At 49.1% G+C, this 10,000-nt stretch overlaps 1 pseudogene; it reads left to right on the forward strand.

The window, feature by feature from the left end:
• The first annotated feature begins 9,857 nt into the window (after positions 1–9,857).
• LOC138380602 (small nucleolar RNA U13) lies at positions 9,858–9,949 on the forward strand (annotated as a pseudogene).
• The last annotated feature ends 51 nt before the right edge of the window (positions 9,950–10,000 follow it).

A 10,000-nucleotide genomic window follows, 5' to 3' on the forward strand; every position in this document is an offset into this window, starting at 1 on the left:
TGAATGTCCGACGGGCCTAAGGCCAGGCAAGACAAAGCTTAACGCATATCTAGCAGGCCAACCGTTTACTGAACTACAGGGCACTTGAGTTTTGGGTAAACTGTCCAGTGGCTTGTCTGTGATTAGCAGACCTCCTTACCTTAACTGAAAACATGATGCAAAGCTTTTAGGCAGAGGTTCATTTATGTCATCAATTGCAAATCAAAGAATCTTTAAACCCAGCTGTAAACCTGTAAACACCGCACCCTCCCTCCCCCGCCCCCCCCCCAACTGCCAGATGTCCTGCCTTTTCAGCCCAGACCAATGTACCCCTTCCATGTTTTGATTTGTGATTTTACATGTAATTCCTGTCTCCCTAAAATGTATGAAGCCAAACTGTAACCCACCCCACCACAATGGGTCCGCTTGCTCAAGGCTTCTTGGGCGTAGCTCTCTGGGCCATGATCACGGCCGTTGGGCTCAGAATAAAACTCTTTAAATTATTTTGCAGTGATTTGGGGTTCTTTTCCATGGACGAGTCAATCGTGTTCACATTATTTTAGCCTTGGGAGCTTTTTCTTTTCTATTATGTCTGATCCTGATCGCTAGCCAGGTATTCATTCATATTTTTGGTTGGTGGTGGTGCTCAAGCTCGTCTTTGTACATCCCAGATTGGCGTAAGCCACCGTGAATATGTTTTACACCTTCCAAGAGCTAGCGCTTATTGCCGTATCATAACCAGGGCTCGCAGCAATTTTTCTTTTTTTTTTTTTAAAGCTGCTTCCACTTTCCACCTAGGTATACATACGAGTATCCCCTTTAAATGAATGCTTGCATCGAGGAACCAGGAAGTGGTTTTTGTTGTTGTTGCTGTTGTTGTTTTCCCCCAGTCATTTATCTGCTCCTCAACCCTCATTATTTATCACACACACACACACACACACACACCCCACCCCATCTCTGTAGAAAAGCTCACGGAGATTGTTCATCCACCGCGTGCTTTCTGTTGACAGTATCTGAGACGATAAGGAGCACCATGCATTCTGTTCTAAGAGAAAAATTGCATATATCAGTATGATTATATTTTACTTCTTGTGTGAATTTAGTGGATCTCATAAAAGCTGATCTTGATTTTCACAGCAGAGAAAAGTGGGCTTCTGTTTTGGTTTTGTTTTTGTTTTTCTGGAGGGGTGGTGTCTTCACATAAGTGATCATCTTTACAAGTATGCTATATGCGAGAAATTTCAGAAAGCTGCAAAGAGTGACTTGTTGACAATGCTTGCATTGAATGATGTATCTGAATCTGTGAATCGAAGGGGTCAGCATCTGACCAGAAAGCACTGTTAGAAGAAGAGGGGTTTCGGGTCTTTTCCTAAATTGTATCTGCCTAAGGCGGAAAATATTTCTGTTTCCCTATGACATGGTATTTTCCTCACAAGCAGTGTTAATGGCTCCATATGTCTCTAGACTGGCTGCAGAGCAGAGACTCCATGGTCTCCACTACTTGACTCTGTCTGTCCAAGAATGGCCTCCACAGCTCTCCTCTGTGAGATATCCACTCTCAGAGGTGGCACGGTATGGTGGGTAGGGGGATATGCTGGATTTTGAAAACTCAGAGTTTGAACTCCAGTGCTTTATTTCTTAGCAACATGAACTTTGTCAGATCACATCACCCTGCTGAAGCCCAGTCACCTAAAGGGTAGAAAATGCAATGGATAGATTGACGCTTCTCTTCTCTTCTCCTCTCTTCTTTCTCTCTTTCTTTCTTTCCTTGTGTCTTCCTGTCTCTGTCTCTCTCTCTCTCTCTCTCTCTCTCTCTCTTTCTTTTTGTCTTTTTCTTTTTTTTCTTTTGACGGGCCCTCACTCTGTTTCCCAGACTAAAGTGCAGTAGCATCATCATAGATCACTGCAACTTCAAACTCTTGGCCTCAAGCGATCCTTTCCCCCTAGGCTTCCCAAAGTGCTAGGATGCAGTTTTATTTTTATCTGTGACACCATGGGAGGAAATATCTTTTAGGGTCATAGGGTCAGAAATTTAGATCTCTTCTTTGAACTCATGGTAGCGGCTAACTGGGATTTTCAGTGTGTAAACGTAAGCCACTTGTAATTTCACCAGTACTCCCGTTACTTGTCATCTATTCAGGAGGTGAACTCTTCTTCCCCTACCATCTACTGTTCAAACGCGTTGGCCACAAGGATAATTTGAATATCAGATTCAGAGCACAAATAATTAAGGTCCTGTAGCGTTAATAAGTAAAAGGGGCCACACACAAACCTGTGGAAGTCTGTGTCCCTTCCAGTTTTTTGTTTGTTTGTTTGTTTGTTTGTTTGTTTGTTTTTGGGTCCCCCCCCCCCCCGAGACTGAGTCTCACTCTGTTGCCCGGGCTAGAGTGAGTGCCGTGGCGTCAGCCTAGCTCACAGCAACCTCAAACTCCTGGGCTCAGTCGATCCTCCTGCCTCAGGCTCCCCAGGAGCTGGGACCACAGGCATGTGCCACCATGCCCGGCTAATTTTTTTCTATATATTTTTAGTTGTCTGGACAATTTCTTTCTATATTTTTAGTAGAGACGGGGGCGGGGGGGTCTCACTCTCGCTCGGGCTGGTCTCGAACTCCTGACTTTGAGCGATCCTCCCGCCTCGGCCTCCCAGAGTGCTAAGTTTACAGGCCTGAGCCAACGCGTCCGGCCTGTGTCCATTCTTTAATGTTGTGTGTTGCTCAGTTATGAAAAGGCAAGGGAACATAAAATCCGAGTTTTAGGGATGACTTATAGGCTCAGTATTCTTTTTTTTTTTTTTTTTTTTTTTTGCCTCCTCTAAGCCTATGTGAATATCAAGGAGGGTAAAAAATTCAGTGTTCTCAGTTCAGTGCCCAACCAACCTCTGTTTCCAGAGTAAAAATTGAGCATCCTATTACACCTTTATTTCCCTTTGGTATGCTAAGGCCCAACTCGGCAGAGAGGTCACTGTTTATTCTCTTTGCTAAGATCACATGTGCCATAGTCTGTCTGCTTTGTCTCCTTTAGGGGTAATCATCCAATCTTACCCGGGCCCCTCACATCCTCGTGACAATAGGCCTCCTTGGTTTACTGAAATAGAAAAGACCGGCTCATCAGCAATGTTTGATCGGTTGCTTCAGAAACAAATGTTGTTCTGCTTTCTTTACTATGTTTTTTTTTTTTTTTCCTTCTTTCTTCCGTCAGACCCAATCCGATATAGGTGGGAGAGAAGGTAACCGGAGCCTCTTGAAAAACCGAAGTGAACCAAAGCGAGCTCACAGATTCAGATAGAAATCAGGAGGAAGAAAAATTGAGAGATAACATGGATTTTCTGTCTAGCGGGTGTTCTCACACTTCAATTTTACCAGAAGCGTTAGGTAGGATGACGATGACGATAATTGTGACAAACACTATTCTCATTGGACAGATAAGGAGGCAGGCTCAGAGTGACGAGTAACCTGGGCCTAAATAGATCGCTAAGAAGCATCATAGTGTGTTCCTTGGTTACGCTGTTTTGTGAAGCTCAAAAAGTTTGGGGTGCGCGTGCGCGTGCGTCCATGTGCGTACGCAATCATAGGTGTTCTAGTAAAACGGATATGAGGTAGGATTTCCCATACCTTCAATGATTTCATGTCCTGCAGGAACATAATGTTCCGGGATCAGGTTTTTATTCTGCCTTCTGTGCCACATGCTCAACATGCCTGTGACTTTACAGCCGAGACTTGCTCAGGGGGAGCCCATTCTCATCTTCTGGGAGGTTCTGCTAATCTTTAAAAGACAAGGACATAGGAAGATGATCCTATAACAACGACTGTGACCACGATTAAAGGCTTACTGTTTACCACGCGTGCTTCTGTGGGCTTTGCCTGCATTTGCTTTTTCACTCTGCACAATATCCCTGTGGGGTAGGCACCATGATTTCTGCATTTGCAGATGAAGAGGCTGAGGCTCAAGAGGATGTATGACTCGCCAAGTTACCAAACACGGAGTGTCGTCCAGGTAGCCAGTCCAGGCCCCCCGGCTCTGCAGCCACTCTGCAATGCTGATTCTGAGCCTGACCGTTTCATCACTGGTGGCTCCCTGAGAACCTTGACTCGGCCCCCTTCCTCAGTTCACTTGGGAAACATATTCATGTGTGTGTATTTCTCTCCTTCCCTCTCCCACCCCCCCCCCCGTTTTAGTTTTTATTATTTTGAAAAGTGCATAGAACGATAAAAACTTTAAAAGTAGGAAAAAGCTTACGGAACACATAAGGACACAGAGAAAGAAAATATCTGTGTACAACAGTGCAACGCATTTGTGTTTTAAGTCGTGGTGTTGCAAAAGAGTCCAAAAGTTTAAAAGAAAGAAAAACAAACAAACAAACAAACAGACAGACAAACAAACAAACAAAAAAAAAGCCAAACCACCATGGAAAAGTTTATGAAGTGAAAACACTTACAGTAAGCTAAGGTTAATGTATTATTGAAGAAAGAAATTTCTAAAGGTAAATGTCGTGTGGCCTAAGTGTCCAGGGTTTATGAAAACCTACAGTAAGTAATGTCCTAGGCCTTCACATTCACTCACCACTCACCGCCAACTCACAGACTCACCCAGAGCAACCTCCCGCCCGCCCTGCAAGCTCCATTCACCGTAAGTGCCCTGGCCAGGTGTCCCACTGCACAGAAACCTATTAGACTGCATTTCTTCCCATTACTATCAGTAGTTGTACATTTCTTAGGACTGTAGGCCTACGATACACCTCCAGGCATAGTTAGGGGTTGGGAAGAGGAGGGAAGAGGCCATTCTTCATTTATTAATTGGGTAGCATGGGGGCAGGGGAGGCAGTTTCCTCCTTCTCCCCCTCTTGTTTTTCTTTATTCCTCTCCCAGTTCCCCCTTCCATCGTCTCGATGGATTTGGATGAGACGTAGACATTTTCTACGTCAGGCCTTAATCATACCGAGGGAGCAGGAGAAAAGTAAGCCGCCTACCATGACACGATGGAATGGAAGTTTGTCAGCCATTGACTGCTGTGGCATTCCGACATTTAGTGTCTTCAGGACATTCTATATTTCTGCTATCCCACTAGAATATATCTCCTCGATCACTACTGTGTGGCCACATCCCAGCTGTTTCGTGAGCCACCCTCAATGTTCGTGACGATGTAGTGTGGAGACTCCCTCCGTCTGGTGCCTTAAACTCGCACATTTGGGGTTTTGTATCAGGATAGCAAAGCGATCACCTTTAAATAACCTGGCTGGCCATGGTGGCTCATGCCCGTGATCCCCGCAACTTGGGAGGCAGAGACGGGAGCGTGACTTGAGCCCAGCAGCTGGAGACCAGCCTGGGTAACACGATGAGACCTCATCTCTACCAACAAAAAAAAAAAAAAAGAAAAATTATGGCGGGTGTGGCAGCATTTGCCTATAGTCCCAGCTACTCAGAAGGCTGAGGCAGAGAGGATCACTTAAGCCCTGGATTTGGAGCTTGCTGTGAGCTACAATCAGGCCAAGGCGGCCTGGGAGAGGACAGAGTGAAAGAAATCCTGTCTCAAAAAAAAAAAAAGAAAAGAAAAGAAAAGAAAAGAAAGAAAACAAGACCGATAACACAACACAACTTACAAGACTTGGTGTTACCGAAAGCTCGGCCACTTGCCCACGAGGCCGAATAACGAGGACAAGCTGTTTGAGGAGGAAGGAAAGAGAGAGTCTATTTTGCCGGTAAAGGAGAAAATAGGGTAGACCTTCCCATCTCAAGCCTCCGAATTTCCCCGAACATAGGGCTAGGCAGAAATACAGAGCTTTTAATGAGGGGGGGAGGGGTTCTCAGCTTTAGCGTTGATTGTGGTTAATTATTTCAATCGTCCAGGCTCTGCCAAAAACAAAGCCTGTGAACTCTGCCGGCCGCCCACCTGGGGGGGGGGGCGGGGCAGGGGACCACTTGGGAGTTTTAAGAAAAGATTTAACCTGCCTTGGGGACATAGGCCAGACTACAAGCTCCCAAAAGTGGTGGTGGTGGTGGTGGTGGTGGTGGTGGTGGGGAGCGTAAAACGACAGAACGTCTTTCTGTCCTTTATTGGTTTCTCCTTTTTCCCCCCTAGGTGCCAAAAGACCTGAGACTGATGCCGAAAAGAAATAGGTACAGGCGCCCACGTGCACACACAAAGATATACGATCGAATACATCGTGTTGACAGTCGGGGAAACTGGAAGATGATGGGGAAGTATCACGAGCAACTTTGTATTTCTTCCAGGACAGGAAAATGGACACGAAGAGAAAAATTCATCGTTCTCGGCGTAGGATAAAAAGCCACATCTTGTTACTTAATATAATTCATTCTGTGATTTAAGTTTTTATACGATATGATATTCGATAAGCCTAAAACACAAGATAAAAGAGAAACAAACAAAAGGGAAAAAATAAAAATAAAAAAGACGACGGGCAGAGGCCTACGGTCCCGGGAGGAGGCAGAGAGCGGGAGGAGGGGCGCCTCCCGCAGACAACAGGGCGGGTGGGCGGAGACCCGCTAGAGGCTAGGGCTGCCCCGGGCGGGCCCAGAGCTGCGGGGCCCGGGAAGAAGAGGGTGGGACCGTCCGGACCGTGCTCTCCTCCCCGCCCTCCACACCTCCCGGGAGTCAGCTCTTAAACTCCCAACGTCACCTGACTTTCCGGATCCCGAGGTCTGATCAAAGTGGCCGCTAGGTGACACCCAGCAACCGCTGCCGGTGTCATCCTGAAAAGAACGGACCCTATGACTGACGGGGGTGGGGCGCACAGTGGGTGGCCCGGCCAGCTCCCCTTCCTCCTCGGAGCGGATCGGATCATCTGGAACTTTATCCAGAGAGGAGAGAGTGCCCCTGGGTGTGTGCTAGAAGCCGGAGGGTTGGGGCAGGGACCTACCCAAGAGAGAAGTAGAGTACAGGGAGTTTCAGAGTTGACCCACTCACCATCTCGCCCTGGTCAATACAAGAGTGGCAATATCTGTCACCGTGGAATGAACACTTGGTACCGAAGACCTTTGTCTATGCTGGCCCCCGTATGCCTAGGGGGGGCATGTGGCCAGAATCTGACATCCTAAACGTCTTCGTAGAAAGAATTTGGGGGTGGGGGTGGGGGAGAGAGACAGAAAAAGAAAAGAGAGGGGGAAAGAAATGGCTGCCACAAAACTATCAGAACAGAGAAGCGACCGATAGGGCCTATCTGGTTAAGTTCTTTCCCTACCCAGAGAACGACTTGACGTAGCTGACGTCACTGCAGTCAGGCCACGTTCCGGTGGACACAGAGAGTCAGGGATAGAATTTCACGCTCGGCACTGTCTCTCGGGACAGCGGGAAGGTGGAGGGTGGCTGAGGGTTCTATGCTCCTTTATCACACACCGTCAGGTAGGTCAGGTAAAATTGAGGACAGATTTCCAGTGTTTCGAGAAAGGAAGAGCACTCGTGCAGGCCATCTATCTGTACGTGGGAGAGTGTCCCCGAAAAGTGGCTTTAAGTGCCGGGATGTGCCTAGGCCAAGAAGGTACACGATCCTGAGTGAGAATGGTCCGTCCCATCGAGTCAGTCGGTAGGAGGCCACCGGGTCGAGACGGAACTGCCCCCCCCACCCGCCCCCGCCCCCGCCCCCGCCCCCCAGAGCAGACAGACTCAGAATGGAGTCACTCGGTGCCAGTGCCCTGCCCGGGTGCCCCATCATTCAACCGAACTGGGAAACAGGTGGGCTTTCCGACCCTCGGGAGGGAGCTTCACCGGCGGGCGGACAGATCAGAAGGGGCCCGGCTCCCTTGAGCGGGCAGGCTGGGGACGGTCGGTGGGGTCTCTTGACAGGAGGCACCACGGAACCCTTGAGGCAATGTCGGGGGCACCTATGTTGCGGTCCAAAGCTAGCGTCTGAGAAGTCGTCCCGAAAGCATGATGGCGTCAACAAGTCCCCTCCGTTCAAGAAACGAGATTCATTTCTAGAGGAGGGCCACCCCCGCGGGAGGACCGTAGGCTTCCTGTGGACATTCTCTTCAAAAGGCAATTCACTCAGCGGAGTGAAAATCGGAAAAATCGCTGTCCTCTGACGCAGCTGCAGAGAAAAGATGGCACCAAAATCAATGAAACACACACACACACACACACACACACACAAACACACCTCCTCCCATCTGAACGAGCACTCCGGACGGTCACATAGGGAGAGCGACGGGCTCTCTTCCCCCCCTGTGGTTTTCTACCTTTCGTTGCGGTTTTTTCCCTCAGTGGATAGAGGAGGAGACACAGGGGGCTCAGCCGGCATGCGAGTGGGTTTATCATCCTCTGTGAGTATCAACACGCGACACCACCTAAGGTGAAGGAACACACCGGTGTTTCATGTGATGTGGCTCAATGCCTGGCAGATACGAGCCTTTGCAGGCCTCCTCGTGATCGACAGGACGTCGCCTTGGACACGGACACATCTTGTCCCTCCCTCCCGAGGCGATAGGCGGTTCCGTACCTCCTCGGGGCCAGGGCACAGTCTGCCTAGGCACCTACAACACGTGTGGCAACAGCCTCGATGGCTCTGCCATGAGAACGAACTCCCGTGGCACGGGGGTGGGGTGGGGGGGGGGTCGGGTGCTGAAGAATTCAGCTGAGTGAAGGAATGCCACGGGATTCAGAGTGCCATCGGTGGGCTGAGAGGCGAGCAGGGCGGGCTTTGAAAGGGTAACATTCTCCCTGCCTTCCGTCTGTCTGTGAATACAGAACGTACACGCCAGGCGGGGTGGCTCACGCCTGTAATCCTAGCACTCTGGGAGGTAGAGGCGGGTGGATCGCTCAAGGTCGGGAGTTCGAGACCAGCCTGAGCAAGAGCGAGACCCCCATCTCTACTAAAAATAGAAAGAAACTATATATCTAAAAATATATACAGAAACAGTATCTAAAAATATATACAGAAAAATATTAGCCGGGCACGGTGGCGCATGCCTGTAGTCCCAGGTACTCGGGAGGCTGGGGCAGTAGGATCGCTTGAGCCCAGGAGTTTGAGGTTGCTGTGAGCTAGGCTGACGCCACGGCACTCTAGTCTGGGCAACAGAGTGAGACTCTGTTTCAAAAAAAAAAAAAAAAAAAAAAAAAAAAAAATATATATATATATATATATACACACACACACACACACACACGCACACACACACACACGTATATCCAATTAGCTGGGCATGCTGGCACATGCCTGTAATCCCAGCTACTCGGGAGGCTGAGGCAGTCTGATCGCTTGAGCCCAGGAGTTTGAGATTGCTGTGAGCTAGGCTGACGCCATGGCACTCTAGCCAGGGCAACAGAACGAGAGACTCTGTCAGAAAGAAAAGAAGAGCGAGAGCGAGAGAGCGAGAGAAAGAAAGAAAGGAAGGGAGAGAAAGGAAAGAGAAGGAAGGGGGGGAGGGAGAGAGAGAGAGAGAGAGAGAGAGAGGAGAAAACTATTAAAAAATTCGGGACCAGATCCATCGGTCGGTACTCAGAAGCGTGACGATCGGGTGTTCCCGAGCACGTGTGAGATGTGTCTTCTCCCTGACGCCGCGTTTCCTCCACACACACATCACCCATCTGCCGTGGAAAAAAAGCAACAAAAAGAGAGAAAGAGATTAAGAAGGGAAAATGGAAACAGGGCAAAAGAGGAAGAAAGAAAGAAATTTCGAAAAAAAGAGACCAAAGTCACAGCGAGAAGGAAGAATACTGAGCCCAGAGCGACACCTAGTGACCACACCGTCACAAGCACCCTAGGGCCCCAATTCGCCAGAGACATCTGGTGGACCCCAGGGCAACATGTGGTCGACCCGGGGCCATGGCGTCTGCAGCCGATTCCCAGGCGGGCACACGAGCCCGGGGAAACTCATTCTCAGCGCGGGGAGGAGGGGAGGGGAAATAATAGCAAAGTCACACCAGATCCCTTTCTAGTTCATAAACGTGTTGATTGCGTGTTCACGCGCACGTGTGAGAAGGGCCTCCTGGTGTGTCGGCACGTCACCCGCGTGACGTGAAACCATGAATCCGGGGGGGGGGGGGAGCGGAAAGGCGGGCAGGAAAAG

This window comes from Eulemur rufifrons, unplaced genomic scaffold, assembly GCF_041146395.1.
Source record: "Eulemur rufifrons isolate Redbay unplaced genomic scaffold, OSU_ERuf_1 scaffold_574, whole genome shotgun sequence".
In the NCBI taxonomy this organism is placed as follows: domain Eukaryota; kingdom Metazoa; phylum Chordata; class Mammalia; order Primates; family Lemuridae; genus Eulemur; species Eulemur rufifrons.